The sequence below is a fragment of the Chrysochloris asiatica genome, unplaced genomic scaffold (genome assembly GCF_000296735.1).
Source record: "Chrysochloris asiatica unplaced genomic scaffold, ChrAsi1.0 scaffold00397, whole genome shotgun sequence".
In the NCBI taxonomy this organism is placed as follows: domain Eukaryota; kingdom Metazoa; phylum Chordata; class Mammalia; order Afrosoricida; family Chrysochloridae; genus Chrysochloris; species Chrysochloris asiatica.
In genome coordinates, this window is record NW_006408915.1 from 1,246,779 (window position 1) to 1,264,226 (window position 17,448).

Below are 17,448 nucleotides of genomic sequence, written 5' to 3' on the forward strand. Positions count from 1 at the left end.
CATCAAAGGAAGATGGAAGGAATACACAGAGTCACTGTATCAAAAGGAAATGGTTAATGTTCAACCATTTTAAGAGGTAGCATATGATCAAGAGCCAATGACACTGAAGGAGGAAGTCCAAGGTGCATTAAAGGAATTGGCAAACAACAAGGCACCAGGAATTGATGGAATAAAAATTGAAATCTTTCAAGAGAGTGAGGTGGTACAGGAGGCACTCACTCATCTCTGCCAACAAATTTGGAAGACAATTATCTGGCCAACTGCTTGGAAGAGATCCATATTTGTGCCCATTCCAAAGAGCGGTGACCCAACAGAATGCAGAAATCATCGGACAATCTCTTTGGTATCCCATGTTAGTAAAGTTTTACTAAAGGTAGTACAGAAATGGCTGCAGGCCTACATTGACAGAGAACTTCCAGAGGTTCAAGCAGGTTTCATAAGAAGTAGTGGAATGAGGGATATCATTGTTGATGTCCGATGGATCTTGACTGAAAGCAGAGAATATCAGAAAGATGTTTACCTGTGCTTTATATTAACTATGCCAAGGCTTTTGATTGTGTGGCTCATGACAAGCTATGTATAACATTGTGAAGTATGAGTATTCCAGAACACTTAATTGTGCTCATGAGGAATCTGTATCTGGACAAAGAGGCAGTTGTTCGAACAGAACATGGGAACACCGAATGGTTTATAATTAAGAAATGTGTGCGACAAGGTTGTATTCTTTCACCATATTTATTCACACTGTGTGCTGAGCAAATAATACAAGAACCTGGGTTTTATGAAGCAAAATGTGGCATCAGGATTGGAAGAAGACTCATTAACAACCTGTGATATGCAGATGATACAACCTTGGTGATGAAAGTGAAGAGGACATAAAAACATTTACTGATGAAGATCAAAGAGCACAGCCTTTGGTATGGATTACATCTCAATGTAAAGAAAAAAATAAAATCCTCACCACTGACCAATAAGCAACATTCTTATCAATGGAAAAAAAATTTAACATTGTCAAGGACTTCATTTCATTCTTCTTGGATCAACTATCAACACTCATGGAACCAGCAGTCAAGAAATCAAACAATGTATTGCATTAGGCAAATGTGCTGCACAAGACCTTTTTAAAGTGTTGAGGAGTAAATAGGTCAGCTTGAGACTAAGGTGTGCCCAACCCAAGCCACGGTATTTTCAATAACCCCATATGCATGCGAAATCTGGACAGTGAATAAGGAAAACCTTAGCAGAATTGATGCTTTTGTGTTATTGTGTTGAAAGAGAATATTGAAAGTGCCATGAGTTACCAAAAGAACCAATAGATCCATTTTGGAAGAAGTGCAACCAGAGTGCTCCTTGGAGGCCAAGATGGTCAAACTTCATCTCTCATACTTTGGACATATTGTCAGGAAGGACCAGTCACTGGAGAAGAATATCATGTTTGGCAAGGTGGAGGGTCAGGAAAAAAAAAGGAAGACTCCCAGTGAGATGGATTGACCATGTGGCAGCATCGATGGACTCAAGCGTGGCAACAGTAGTGAGGTTGGCCCAGGATCAGGCAGTGTTTCGTTCTGCTGTGCATAAGGTCGCTTTGAGTCGGTACCAACTTGATGGCACCTAACAACGACAGTACACTGACAAGCTCATGTAGTGTAGTGGTTACAAATCGGGCTGTGAACTGTAAGGTCAAAAGTTAGAAACTATCAGCTGTTCCATGGGAGAAAGATGATGCTTTCTGCTCCTATAAAGATTTACAGCCTTGGAAACTCTGTACAGTGTCACTATAAGTCAGAACTGACTCCACAGCACATCATGACCACGACGAGTACATTTATGGAGTCCTAGTGTGGCATTATGGGTTAATGCACTGGACTGCAAAGTCAGTTTGAATCTCAAGGTTCATGATTCAAGCTCACCAGCCTCTCCTTGAAAATTCTATGTAGGGTCGCTATTGGTCAGAAATGACTCAACAGCAATTAACAACAAAACACACAGATGTTTTACCAACAAGTTCAGAGTCATTGATGCTTCCTCCTTACTAGGTAAAATCAGCATAGTGTCATCAATACAATGGATGAGTGTGATGTTTGTGGAAGAGAAAGGCAATCAATGTTACTATGAACAAAATTATGACAGTGTTGGATAGTTAATGTACCTTTGAGGTAGGATGGTTAAGGTGTATTGTTGGCCTTGCCAGCTGAAGGCAAACTTCTTCTGGTTATTCTCCAAAAATGGAATTGAGAAAATGTCATTGGCTGTTGGGGGTCCTATGTTGGGGTCCTGCCTCCACAAAGGAGTGCCTCGACGAAGCGTGGGGTTTTAACGTGAGTGGGAGATCTGGTAGGCGAAAGAAATAGATTAAACACAAAGAAGACAGACACACATGTTTGATGCAAGCTGTCAGGCAATGTTGCACAGCATAGCATAGCATACAGGACTAGCTTTACCTCAGTCTTTTATTCGTTTTCAGATCAGGGAAATCAAGGCAGGAGGTACAAGTTTAATATGATTAATTATCTGGAGAGTACAAAGTGATTTTACAGAATCTCATGCGTCGTTCAGATCTTAGAAAATTATCTTGTGCCCAGAAAATTATCCTGTCCTCATATTCTTAGCCAAACATTCTTCCTGAGTTAAAGGTGCAGGCAAGCAATTATTGGTTTAAACTTTAACTTCATGGGCCCCCGTGGCCCAGGGCAGCGACTTGCGATATCCAAAGCACATGATTTTTTTGTTACAAAGAACTACAAGTAAATTTTAAGAAAAGTTAGCTAAAAAAGGTCAAGTTAAGTGTTCATTCTAATTCCTTCTGCGTATGTTAAGCGTGAAAGGTACATGGTTTCATTTGTGAATAAAATTATAAGCAGTTAATCGAAACCTAATCTTCTCTATATGACTTTTATACTTTCAGGGAAGTCTGGGGACAAGTTTACACTCATTTTAACAGTACAATCTTTTATTCTTGTATGTTTCTACCCTAGTTTCAGGATTTATAAATGAATACTGAAATGCTTATTACCATTATAAGTCTAAATGTGTCGGGATCAAACTGATTATCTCTTAGCACAATCTAAGGGAGATGCTACTATTTTATTCATACAAATATTCTTGTAATTTTACTTTTTCTCTTGTAAGTGAATACTTTGGACAGTTTTTCTTCAGGGTCGAAACTATCTTACTCAGGGATAGTTGGAGGAGGTTGCTACTATTGTCTTTTAATTAAGTATACTCATAATCCATCTGAAATGTGTTTCTATTACCCTAATATAGCTGTTCTTGCTCATAAGTCTTTGGGGAGGTTTAACTGACTCTGCCTTAGGAGCATTCTCAGTACGGTTGTCAAGCATGGATACCAGCAGCTCATGTTTTAGCTTAATGTTATACATAACTGAGTAGTCACCCAGAGAGTAATTATTACATTCTGCCCAAATCGCCACTGCTTGTTCCTCAGAGACCTTGCCTCTGATAACAGCCCGCACAGCCTGTACTGCTAAGGCAGTGACATTTACAGAGGAGCCATTAACCGAGACAAAGTGCGTATTATTACTGGACTTAAACATTCTTCCAGAGGCTACAGCTACCGGAGTTGATAAAGAACACACAATACAGTCATAAGGAGAAATTGAATAGTTTTAGCCAGGAGGTGAGTTCGCCAAAGGCCATGTGCCCGGGTCCTCGGGAGTTTTACATCCTGGTCCGCAGGGGGCCATGACCTGCAGATCTGGAGCAGACCCCTGGTCCAGAGGCTTGTCTGTCTTCTCAAGGGGCCACAGCGTCTCGGGGTCTACATACGTCGCCGACAATTGGCCATATCAATGATTACATGCCAGGTACTAGTAGATGTGTTAATTTGCTCAAGCAATGAAACAGCATCTAAAATAGCAGCTGCAATAGGAGTCACCACCTGGTTAAGTTTCTGATAATCCACTGTCATTCTCCAAGATCTATCTGTTTTTTGCAAAGGGCAGATAGGTGAGTTGAATCACCACTCTTGCATCTTTCAAGTCCTTTATGGTGGCACTAATTTCTGCAGTCCCTTCAAGAATGTGATATTGCTTTTGGTTTACTAATTTATTTATTTATTTATTTTTTGTAGAGGCCAGTCTAGTGACTTCCACATGGCTTTTTCTACCCTAATGTGCATTGTTACACATGTCAGGGATCCAATGTTGGGGTTCTGCCAGTTGCTGAGCACATTATTCTGATTATGCAGTTTGGAACTGAGAAAATCACTACAAATTGGGTTCAGAGATTCACTGGACCTAGTGTGAGACAAAATTGAACTAAAAATCCATTAATAATTTGACCTTCATATGACCCCATTCTGACTTGTGGACCACAGTGACACTTTGGGTCTCTTGGAATTAATGTCAATTCAAAGCCAGTGTCCAGCTATGCCTCAAAAATCTGATTATTTCTTTTTCCTCATTGGACAGTCACTCTTGAAAAAGGCCAAGGATCCTTTGGGGAAGGCTGGGGGAAAATTAACAGTATAAATTTTTAGCAGTATAGAGTACTTCTCCTTCAAGGGGACTCAGACTTCTCTTTATTCAGAAGTTGTGGGTCTGCAAACTGGTTCAAGTCTAATTGGTTGAGGGGCCATGCCACTCTACTATGCCAATTCAAGTTAGACTGTCATTGACTTGATCTAGAATGCTTCCTATTGTACAGATCAAGTAAATATTTCATACGTTTCTCATCTTTTCTACAACTAGGGATGAACCTGCTAATTTAGCCAGTGCCATAAGTCCACATGAGTCAGACTTTTCTGATTACTACTTTGATTTTAGTATCCATTATGGTAACTATACCCACATTGATTTTATCAATTATCTTTGTCAATTACAGGATTCCACTTGGTCCCTACTACCACAAACCCCTATTGGTTCCATTGTAATTAGGTGTCTTAATTTAATTAAAGAAGTTTCCATTGTCAAATCTGATTTACACAAAATAGCAACCATAGCAGACTTCTAGGAGGCTGAGGCGCCCTTCACAAATTTGTTCCTCACTATTGCGGTAACAGGTGTGTCTTTTTGGGTAATTTATATGTGGGTCTATGGCTGAAAGCACAGAATACCAGAAATATGTTTACCTATGCTTTATTGACTTTGCTCAAGTGTCCAATATATAGGAAGCAGGCCACATCCCCAAGGAAATTTCCTTTCAATTGATTGGATGCACAGAGTAGATTTCATCACAGTAGTGATTACATTATACTAGATTTCATTATGGGGGAATAATACATCTCAACTGCCAGACCATGGAGAATCCTGGCCCTGTCATGTTGACATAAAACCTTAAGTATTACAGGTGTTTAAGAATTAAGAAACAAACAGACAGAAATAGAGACAGAGATAGAGAGAAGGAGACCGTCTAAGAGAAATAAACAGAAAAAGATAGAGAGTCAAGAAACCCATACATGGGAGCTGTTGTTGTTAAGTGCCGTCAAGTTAGTTCCAACTCATAGCGACCCTGTATAGGGTTTTTGTAGGAGTAGAAAGCCTTGTCTTTTTCCTCAGAGTAACTGGTGGGCTCGAATGGTGAACCTTGTGGTTTGCAGTCTGGTGCTTATCATATGAAGCCAACATGCTACCACACATAGGCGACAGATCCATACTAGAAGGAGACAGTGGAGAGATTCAATACATAGAAGGAGAAGAGAGAGAGTAATGGAAGAAAGTGACCAAATGGATAACAGAGTCAGGAAGGAGGCAGGGAGACAGGCTAGATAAACAGATAAATTAGGAATTTAGGTTCATCACAACGATCTTGGAGGGTGATTCACACATCCTGAGGTGTAGAATTCTTTCTTGAGCAGAAAGCCAGGGGATATTAGAGCAAGATATGCCACATCCTCAACTCTGATCTTCTCTTGCCTCCAGTGCTGCCCAGTGACCAGTGACCACTGCCCACACTCTAGTAACTTGACCACCCACTACTACTAAGGAGTTTCCCAAGCAATTGCCTCTAGAATTACTATTTTCAGATATTTTATCTAAATATAAAAGTCCATTTTCATGACAGTATGAAGAAATAAATTTCCACTGGTATTTTCTTCAGTTTCTTTCTCATTGTCATTTTCTCTGCTTGTACTCTAGAAATATTTGTTACATTTGAAATAATAGAAAACATTGGGTTAGAAAATGCTTTAGATGCATGAGAAGGTTTAAGGTAATGTATATACCATTTGGGAGTCCTGGTGTAGTGCTGTTGGTTAATGCACTGGACTGCGAAGTCCGCTTGAATCAGGAGGCCTGTGGTCAAGTTCATCAGTTGCTCTTCTGAAGCCCTATACAGGGTTGCTATGGGTCAAAACCTGACTCTATACCATTTGAGTTTTGTTACTATCCATGCTATTTACACCCTCGGAAACCCTGTACAGGGTCGCTATGGGTCGGACCCGACTCGATGGCACTTAACAACAACAACAACAAATGCTACTTTCATTGACTAATTTTCATAAATACTCATATATTACCAGGTCTTTTTCTAGTTTGTCTTAGTTTGGAAACTCTGCTGAAACCTACACAACACAGGTAACCTTTCTGGTGTTTGAAATACCAGTAGTATAGTTTCTAGTATTACGTTGTTAGAGGTGCCATCCAGTCAGTTCTGACTCATAGTAAATCTTGTGCAAAACAGGATGAAATGGTAGCTGGTCCAGCTTTATCCTAACAATCATCACTATGTTTCAGCCCACTGCTGTGTTACAGCCACTGTGTCAGTCCATCTCATGGCTGACCTTCTGCTTTGCCAAGCATGGTGTTCTTCTTTAGGGACAGTCCCTTCCTAATATCAGCAACATTCAAGTCACTACAGTACAACAAACAAATTGACAAATCATGAAGATGACATAGGACTGGACAGTGTTTTGCTTATTATGCATAAAATTGCCATGAGTGGATGGCAATTAACAACCACAAGGTATCATTTAAGAATTGCACTATTGCACTTAAGCAAAAATGATGCTGATGGAGACGATGATGATTTTGGCATGGAAATCATAAGGGAAATCTGTCCACATTGAGACATGAGCCAGCCATAGAGTCCAGGGAGATCCTGGTACATAATAGTTACAAATAAATAATGCAAAATTAATTGCTGACAAATAGTATGTAATGCATATTCATGGATTCATTGGATGAAAAATGACGTTTCTTGTGGGAGCCCTTCAGAAGTAAGATCAGGTGACTAGATGTCAGCACACATGTCTTTAGTGCTAAGGAAAAAGAATAGTGCAGGGCAGAAGGACTCTAAGCCACAGAGACACTGTTACTGACACTGAAAATGATTATGTTCTTGATAACACATATAATCATGGGGTAAAATTATACATCCTGTTGTTGTTATTGTTAAGGGCCATCGAGTCATTTCCGACTCACAGCAATCCTGTGTAGAGTTTCCGAGAAAATGCTGGTGGGTTTGAACCGCAGACCTTGTAGTTGACCACCCAGTGCTGATCCTATATCAGGAGTCCTGTAGGTGATAATAATAGCTAACTTTGAATGAAGGATTGATAAAAGCCAAATCTATTGCTGCCAAGTCAATTCTGACTCAAAGCAAATCTATAGGACAGAATAGAACTAGCTCGTAGCATTTCCGTCTTTATAAAGCTTTATGGAAGCAGACCAACATATCTTTCTCCCATAGAGTGGCTAGTAGGTTTGAACCACTGGCCTTTCAGTTAGCAACAAAATACTTTAACCATTGCACTGCCAGGGCTCCTGAAGGACTACTAGGTGTCAGGTATAGGTATACCTTGTTAAGTTGTGTGTCACTTTATTGTGCTTCCCAGATAATTGTGTTGTTTACAAATTGAACATTTGTGATTACCCCATGTCTAGCAAGTCTGTTGGCACCAGTTTTCCAACATCACTTCGTGTCTCTATCACATATTGGTAGTTCTCACAATATTTCAATTTTTTTCATAATGCTTTTGCTTGCATATTTAATAGATTACACTAAAGTGCAAACATAACTTTGATATATACTGGGAAATCAAAACATTTGTGTGACTCATTGTATTGTGATATTTGTTTTATTGTGGTTGGTCAAACACATACCTAATAATATCTCTGAGGTATATCTGTATTATGTTTAAGGGTTTACATATGCATATGTAATTGTATTTACTTAAATCATTTATCACCTTGGTATTAAACCTAGTTTCCTGGTAAATAGGCTGAAATTCAGAGAGGTAAGAGTGTTTACATAAAACCACTGTGTCCTTAAGAGGTATTTGATTGTAAATCTAGACCTTGCTTTCTGATATATGCAATGATATGGTGCCTTTCAAGGAGCTCAGATAGTGTAGTGGTTATGAGTTGGGCTGCTAAGCTCAAGCTCAGCATTTTGAAACTACCAGTTGTTCCATGGAAGAAAGATAAGGCTTCTTGCTCCCGTAAAGATGTACAGCCTCAGAAAACCTATGCAGAGTTGCTATTATTCAGAACCGACTCCACAGCACACCACCACCATGATGGTGCCTTTCAAGACAATTTTTTAAAACGAACTTATCAAAATACCAACTGGTTGCTGGTTGGCTGAGTGACTGACATAGCAGCTTGTTATGAACCCTTACTCATTCTGGGTGTTTTGTTTTTTTTTCACAAGGGGCCTTCATTGCACCTTTTCCACAGACCCAGCAATTCTCCCCATGGCCTCGGCTGCAGGAAAAGGTGACACAAGTACAGGGATATTGTGGAATTGGTGTGTCTTTTAACACATGAATTCCATCCATCATCCATTTCCTTCAGCTTCCCATTAAAGCTACAGTTAAGAAATTAATGGGGAAAAAATGGTGGCATTGGTTCCAAATGAAAATCAATGAAGGACAGGCACTCAAGTATTTCTACCTTTGTCTGAATCTATTCTAGATCTGTCACCACTTGGACCTTAATTGCATCCATCACAGTCTCTGGAATCAGCGGAACAGAGCTTTATATCCTCATTTCACAGCCTGGTTGATAGGGCTATGAGAATGACATAAGCAAAAGATACAAGTCTTGGTGTGGTACTGTCGGATAAGTACTGGACAGGGAACCACAAGGTCTGTAGTTCAAATTCACCAACTGCTCCCTGGAAACCCTATGCAAGACTCAACAGCACTTAACAATAACAGCATAAGTCATAGAGTCTCTGGGTTGAATAAATGGTTAGTAACTCAGCTGCTCACCAAAAGGATGACAGCTTGAATCCACTCAGAGACACTTGGGAAGAAAGACCTAGTCATCTGCTTCCAAAACATCAGCCATTTAAAACTCTATGGAACATAATTGTAGTCTGACACATATGGGTCACCATGAGCCTCATTCAAAGACATTTAGTTAGTTGCAAGGTCTTGTCTATTTTTTAAAAGTATAAATATGCAGAGGAAACTGCTTAAACTCTGAGTCACTAGAAATGACAAAGTTGTAGCTGAGACTGAAACTAAATCCTACTTCTTGTAAGTGCCATTGAGTCTGTTCCAACTCATAGTGACACTGTGCAGGGTTTCTGAGGCTTGTAAATCTTTGCTAACTGCAAGGTTTGCAGTTCAAATCTACTAGCTGCTCCTTGGAAACTCTTTACAAAGGTTGCAATGAGTCGGAATTGACTCAACGGCACTAGCAACAATGATTTCTAGTTCCTTTCTGTTTGCATAGATTCTCCAACCAATGCACAATATAATTACAGCTCCTTTTAAAATAATTGTACTTCTGTCTCACTGAAATTAAATACAGATTACACCTTTTGGATACTGTGAATAATGCTGTAATGAACACTGTAAGTATCACTTTGAGTCTCTGCTTTCAAGTATTTGGGTTATATATGTAGGAGTAGAATTGTTGAGTCATATGGTAATTCTATGTTTAACATTTAACAAACTACAAAACTTTTTTCCTATAGTGGCTGTACCATTTTACATCCCCAGCAGCAACGGTTGAGGTTTGCAATTTCTTCATATCTTCACCAATACTTGTAATTTTCCTTTTTTTTTTTTTTTTTAAATAATAGCCATCCAAGTGGATGTGACAAAAAACAAACAAACTAAATAAAACGCAACGTTGTCATTGAGTCAACTGAGTCAATTGAGACTCATAACAACCCTAGAGTAGAACTGTCACATCGTTCTTCTACAGAGCAGCTAGTGGTTTTGAACTGCTGACCTTTTGATTAGTAACAGAATGGTTAACCATTGTGCCCTCTGGATTCTTAACAGATCATTGTGGTTGCTGGTTGTCATAGAGTTGATTTTGATATATATATTAATCTGTCTATCTCTGATGTTTTTGCTGTTGTTGTTAAGTGCCATCAAATCGGTTTTGATTCATAGCAACCCTCTGTAGTGTTTCTGAGGAACAGCTGGTAAATTTCAAACACCCACACTACAGTTCATCAGATTAGGGATGTTAAACCCCTGTGAAATATATGGTCCAACATATTTTCTCTCATTTTCTATGTTGTTTATTCACTTTGTTGGTGAAAATCCTTTGATGAACAAAGTTTTAATTTTGATAAAGTCCAGTCCATTTTGTTGTGCTTTTGGTGCCCTATCTTAGAATCCATGAAAATAATGTCCTAAATATTTACATCTGTTTTGACCTTAAAGTTATATGGTTTTGGTTTTTTTATTTAGGACATTGACCCATTTTGAGTTATTTATCATACTGTATGGTTCCAACTTTATTCTTTTGCAGGTGGAGATCCAGTTGTCCCATTATTTACTGAATGGCCACCATTGGATGGACTTAGCACCCTTGTCAAAAATCAATTAGTTATAGATGTTTGAGTTTATCCCTGGACTTTCAATTCTATTCCATGGATCTATAAGTTTATCCTTATTCCAGTACCACACTGTTTTGATAACTTAGGTTTTATAATATGCTTTGTAAATGAAAAATGTGAATTCTCTTATTTTGTTCTCTTTTTTTTTTTTTCAAGATTGCTTTGTTTTCCATTGAACTTTTGTAATCTTATATCAGTAGGGTATTTATTTATGTTTTTAAATCCTGTTATGTGGAGAAATAAGTAGAAACTGCAAGTAAACGATCAGCAAAGAAAAAAAAAATTGGGAGGCATTCTATTCTTGCAGACAGTGTTTCATGTTAGAATATGCACACTTTATGAGTTGCCTCATTCCAGTGTGGAATCTGATAGGACCATTGAGTGACATTAACTAAAATTGCCTTATTATATTTACATTTCTTTGTTCTGCCTTAAAGAAACTTTGCTATGCCACACTTTTCATCCTTCCAATTGTCTTGATATTTATCTTCTCTAATTATGTTTTCTATATACTGTTATGACTCAAATCATGATTTAATTTCATTAAGTCATCAAAAATCAAACAGAAAATTCTATCAAAACATAGCTGTCAGCTAAAAGTTTTATTCTGTGGAAAGATAATAGCAATTCTATTTTAATCATTTTAATATGCTTCTGCCACAAAGATTCATTTTGATAGCTTCTTTTCAAATTTAAAAGGATTTTAAATGATGCCATTTAATATATCTATTCTGACAGATTCTGTTATCTGCTGTCAGGTAGATGGTGTAGCAGAGGAAATCTTTATCCTATTGTGGAAGACTGAGGTGTCTGAGTTCTCATCCTTATTCTGTTTCTGACTTATTTTATAAAAACATTAATAATGCCAAAACATAAAAAAAATATGTTTGATAAGGACTGCCAACAAACAATGCAGGCTCCTCATTTATCGTGAATCAATTCTACCAAGGCTATAGCTCAAAGATTTTTCTATGCTCAGCGGGGGAGGTAAAAATAAAAAAAAAGATGGAGAAGACTAAGCATTCTATGGTATTCTTTATGTAAATACATCTATAAATCGTGCCTTTAGGACAATAACATAAATGGCAATGACTTTTAAAATGCTGTTTATAAATTAGCATCAATTTCATTGATTATTTTGTTTATCACCAATAGGTGTTAGTAAAGCATTTTCCTACCTTTTTGTTTGTTTTTAAGTTCCTATAGCCAAAACTCCACCTAATTCAATTCAGTATTCCAAGCCAGACTGCCTGCTTTTATGACATAAGGCTGTCCCTGAGAAGTCATTCCAGCTGTAATCTGGCAGGGGCAATGGTCCTTGTCACAGTTAGGAATACAGCCTTTGGGGTCTAACAGGTCTGAGTTCAAATCTTCACTCTGCTTCTTGCTAACTAATTGTGTGATCTTTAGTAAACTCAGTAATCTCTTTGAGCCTCAGTATCTTCATCTGCAAAGTGCGGATAGTTAACAGTATCTCCCTGGCAGAGTTGATTTTGAATAAGAATTAAATATTAGTTTGCAGCAGCAGCAGCAGCAGCAACAACAACAACAATGACAACAAACAAACAAACAAAACAAAAAGAGGGAATACTATAGTTACAGAACTTCCAAATAAAAAGGAAATCAAGTATATTTCAAGACAAATAAATTAATAAAAATAGATCTAATTGTAATCCTAATACTACTTCTAGTCCTCGCCCAACCTAGTTAAGTACCATCAAGTTGGTTCCGACTCATAGCGACCCTGTGTAGGGTTTCCAAGGAATGTCTGGTGAATTTGAACCACCGGCCTTGCAGTTCAAACCGACCATGCAGTCCAGTGCATTATCCTGTGGTGCCACACCAGGATTACTTCTAGACAAAAATCCAGTACTATACAAAGCACTAGCTTAGATTTAGCCATAGTCTTAACCCTAACACTTACTCCTACTCCCTTAAAAAACAATTGGCATGTAAGTATCTCTTTGTGCCTCTGCTTTCAAGTATTTGGGGTATATACCTAAGAGAGGAACGGAGAAGTCATATGGTAATTCTGTGTTCAACATAAAAGAGAAAAAGGGCCCAGCAGACAGGACCATCCTGGATGGAGTCTGAGGAATGATTTCAAGTACAGGGTGAAGTAGAAATCCTGTGTGCATCAGGAAAGGAAGAGGCAGGAAACAACCATGGCATTTAAGGCTACATGTATCCTCATCCTTATAGAGAAGGCCTAAGGGTATACCCTGAAGAGGAGTGCCTCTTTATATTTCCTGCCCTAGGGCCTCCTTCACCTCACCCCAGTCATGACCCTGCTAGAAGGGCTGTCCTCCCACTTCAGAAAATTAAATACGAGAATGTGTGTAAAGCACCTCATACAGTGTTTAAAATGTTTTTTGTTGTTGTTGTATCTGCTGTTGAGTTGGACCCTAAATCATATTAACCCCATGAACAGAATGAAACACTGCTCCATCCTGTACCAGCTCCATGATAGGTTTGATATGGGACCATTATGCTCCAAAGAGATATCATTGGTTGATTTTCAGAAGCATTTATCACCAGTCCAGTCTTCTTATTCCATTTCAATCTGGAAGTTCTGTGAAATCTATTCAATATCATAGCAACATACAAGCCTCTACTTACATACGGGTGGTAGTTATATAAGAAGTGCAGTGTCTGGGAATTGCACCTGTGTCTGTTAAGGATGAACGGTAGTTCTAAGTTGCAGAATCGATAGTACATAGTAGATAGATCAAAGCACTTTCCAGTTTCTACCCCCACTATGGAATTATATTAATTAGGAGTTGGGTTGCTAACTTCAGTGTCAGCAGTTTGAAACTACCAACCATTCCATGGAAGAAAGATGAGGCTTTCTGCTCCTGTAAAGATTTACAGCCTCAGAAACCCCATGCAGGGTTGCTCTAAGTTGAAACTGACTCCAAAGCACCCTACCACCCCACTCTAGATTACAAGGCCTTTAAGAGTTATCAGCCCTTGGACATGGGTGGACATTTGTCATGCTATGTATCTTATCTACTAAAGTCCCTAGAGACTGAAGATACACAGTTTCATTCCTATCATGCCTGCCTCTGCATCCTTCTCCACCATTGTTGTTGTTGTTGTTAAGTGCCATTGAGTCAGTTCCAACTCACAGTGACCCTGTAGAGGGGTTCTGAGAAGCAGCTGGTGAGTTTGAACTGCTGACTTTGTGGTTGAACTGACCTTGTGGCCCAGTGATTATCCTATAAAGCCACATCGGGACTCCTCTCCTATTTTGTAAAGGAAAACCATCAAGGTTTTCAATTTGAAAATTATGAAAAATCATTCATTTTAAAATGTCTTTAGCTACTCTCCCCTTCCATCTCCCCCACCTTCTCCTGTCTTGTGTTTATGAACTTGCTGGGAGTTTAGATCAATACCATGAAAGTAACTTGCACTTTTAAGAGCAAGTCATAATTTATGATGATAAATTTATACACACACATAGACACACACACAAAATACCAGGAAAAAGAGAGCTTTCACAATCTTCCCAAAGTTGGAGACAGCTGATTCACAATTTTCTTTCTCTTGTAACTGAAAATTAATCTCATATAGATCCTTATTGGTGCATAGCAATGGTAATAGGGGTGGTGTGCCATGGAGTTCATTCCAATGCATAGTGACGCTGTATAGGGTTTCCGAGGTTGTAAATCTTTACGGGAGCAGTAAGGCTCATCTTTTTCCCATGGAATGGCTGGTAGTTTCAAACTGCTGACCTTGAGGTTAGCAGCCCGACTCATAACCACTGTGCTACCAGAGCTCCTTAGCAATAGTATTAATATTTGCAAGGTAAAGGATATTGGCCCTTGGTTTTACTTTCTTTGTAATGCCCCTTTATCATGGCCTGACTTGAGGTAAAGATTCACAGTAAATAGGGAATAGGGGCTTTAAAAGGTGATAGCTTAGTGGTTATGAATTGGGCTGTTAACCTCAGGGTCAGCAGTTCTAAACTACCAGCTGGTCCGTGGGAGAAAGATGAGGCTTTCTGCTCCCATAAAGATTTACAGCCTCAGAAACCCTGTACAGGTCGCTATGAGTCGGAACCGACTCCACAACACATAACAACAACATCAAAGTAATGTATATATAACATTAAAAATCAGACCTGAGATTGGAGAAACCAGTTTTTTGTTGTTGTTGTTGTTGTTATAAATTCTTACACACATCTCAGTGTTAATAGTTATTGTTATTGTCAGTGTTAATAGCCTTCAAGTCAGTTCCAACCCATAACAATTCTGTATAGGGTTTCTGAGGAGCAGCTCGTGAGCTTGAACCACTGACCTTGTGGTTCAAACCAACTTTGCTGCTCAGGGCATTAACCCAGAGCATCACACCAGGACTCCTCAGTGTTAATTAGGAAGCTAGGAAACTATTTTTGTGTCTGTGCTGTATTTTTCTATGTAAGAATCTATATTTCCTCCATGAAATAAAATGAGCTCATTATTCTATTAAATTCTTACCTGCAGGACAATCCTGCACCTTTGGGGAATCAATTGGACAGAAGTAGACTTGGATTGTTTGTGTTTTAACATTGTTTGAAGTTTGCTGGATGATAGATGCCAATTAAGCAAAGCAGAAGCCTTCCAGCCTCATGAGTTGGGAAGACAGAGAATGGAGATTGGGACAAATCTTAGAGACAGAATGGAAACTGAATTTATACAAACAGATTATAACCATAGGCCAAATGAAAAAGAAAACAAACTGAAAATGTATTTTTGTGCCAGAATGATACTCAGGGGACATATGTGGTATCTTCAAATACATGAGACTATGATGAGGAAGAAGTCCCCAGAATACTGAACAGACACCCACCAGCAGAAATAACTGAAAGGTAAAGTTAGTACCACCATCCACTTGTCAGTTTGTTGTATTATGGTATCTTGCATGTTGTCATGATACTGGTAGCTATGCTGTTATTGTTAGGTGTCTTCTAGTCACTTCCCACTCATAGAGACCCAATGCACAACAGAAGGAAACTCTGCTCTGTCAAGTACCATCCTCATAATTATTGCTACACTGGACTCCCTTTCTGCTGCCACTATGCCAATCCATATCATTGGGGAGTCTTCCTTTCATTCACTGACCCTCCACTTTACCAAGCATAATATCCTTTTCCAGGAACTGGTCCCTCCTGATGCTATGTCCCAAGTATGAGAGATGAAGTCTCATTATCCTTATTTCTAAGGAGTATCTGGCTATACTTCTTTCAACACAGATTTGTATATTCTCTGGCAGTCCATGGTACTTTCAATATTCTTCTCCAACATCATTACTCAAATGCATCAATTATTCTATGATCTTCCTTGTCTATTGTCTTTCACATGCTTATCAGGCAACTGAAAATACCAAGGCTTGGTTCAGGCATATCTTAGTCCTCAAACTGTATCTTTGCTTGTGAACACTTAAAGAAGTCTTCTGCAGCAGATTTGCCAAATGCAATACATTGTTTAATCTCTTAACTGCTGCTTCCAAGTTTTGGAAGAAGTGCAGCCAGAGTGCTCCTTAGAGGCCAGGATGGCCAAACTTTGCTGATTCAAGAAGAATGAAGTCCTTGACAACTTCAATCTTTTCTCCATTGATAAGAATGTTGTTTATTGGTCCACTGGTGAGGATTTTTGTTTTCTTTACAATGAAATGCAATTCGTACTCAATGATGTGGTCTTTGATCTTCATCAGTAACTATTTTAAGCCCTCTTAACTTTCAAGCAAGCAAGGTTATGTCATTTGCATATCACAGGTTGTTAATGAGTCTCCCTCTAAACTTGATGCCACATTCTTCTCCATATAATCCAGCTTCTTGAAGTATTTACTCACCGATTGAATAAGTATGGTGAAAGAATTCAGCCCTGGCTCACACCTTTCCTGATTTTAAACCATTCAGTATCCCTTTATTCAAATGACTGTCTCTTGGTCTATGTACAGGTTCCTCATGAACACAATCAAGTGTTCTGGAATATCCATTCTTCAAAACGTTATCCATAGCTTTTCTTGGTCAACACAATCAAAAGCCTTTGCATAGTGAATAAAGTACAAGTAAACATCTTTCTGGTATTTTTTGCTTTCAGCCAAGATCCATTTGACATCAGCTATGATATTCCATTCTAAGTTGTGTTTCTAGTAGTCTCCTGTCGATGTACTGATGCAGCCAGGTTTTAATTATCTTCAACAAAATTTTACTTGCATATGATATTAATGATATTGCTCAATAATTTCTACATTCCATTGAGTCAACATTTCTTAGAACAGGCATATATATAAATCTTTTTCAATTGGTTGGCTAGGTAGCTGTCTTCCAAATTTCTTGACATAGATAAGTGAGCACTTATAGTGCTGCATCAGATTATTGAAATATTTCAATTTGTATTCCATCAATTCCTGGAGCCTTGTTTTTTTGATCAGTACCTTCAGTACACCTTGGACTTCCTCCTTCAGTACCATTGGTTCTTGATCATATGCTACTGTGGGGAAAAAAAATTATAATCCTGATTATATTCGGGTAACTTTTTTTATTTCCTGAAGTAAAGACTTTATGATCTCTCTCTTTTTCTTTGGTTACTTCCTGAAGTGAGTAAAGAATTTATGGTCACTTTCTTTTTATTTAAACCACTTCCTGGAGTAAGGAATTTATGATAACTTTCTTTTTCCTTAAACTACTTTCTGGAGCAA

At 38.5% G+C, this 17,448-nt stretch overlaps 1 pseudogene; it reads right to left on the bottom strand.

Moving 5' to 3' along the window:
* Positions 1 to 17,448, bottom strand: part of LOC102829948 — a 124,640-nt pseudogene that overhangs the window by 90,194 nt on the left and 16,998 nt on the right.